Here is a 456-nt window from a genome sequence, read left to right as displayed (position 1 = left end):
CCTTGTGCACATTGTTTTTAATTAACCATTTACTCTTATAAATGCCCACTTAGTTAATGAGGAAAGTAGTGTTCTGGTGCTTACTCCTGTCTACCTCACCCCGCCCCCCCCAGCCAAGGGTTGCCTGAAAATTGACATTTATATACAGGCATAGCCTACCCATGACATAACATGGCTTTATTGTATAGATTATAAACTAGTTAGGTATTGTCTATACTGGAATCTAAAATGGGCTTAAGCACCTTTCTAGAACAGTTTTTAAACACTTCTAAAAAAGCCTCTCATTTAGAAGCAATAGAAGATCTTCATACTCTATCTGTGGCAGTCTTATTTTAACATGGCATATATCCCCATGCAGCTGGTTAACAGAGTACAGATTCTCAAGATGTAGGTCTTGTCTGCATGAGAATGTTACACTGGTATAAGTCAGTTTTTAAAACTCATTTCATTAATCCA

Source organism: Gopherus evgoodei, chromosome 5, assembly GCF_007399415.2.
Source record: "Gopherus evgoodei ecotype Sinaloan lineage chromosome 5, rGopEvg1_v1.p, whole genome shotgun sequence".
Taxonomy (NCBI): domain Eukaryota; kingdom Metazoa; phylum Chordata; order Testudines; family Testudinidae; genus Gopherus; species Gopherus evgoodei.
Note: the sequence above shows the minus strand (reverse complement) of the source record.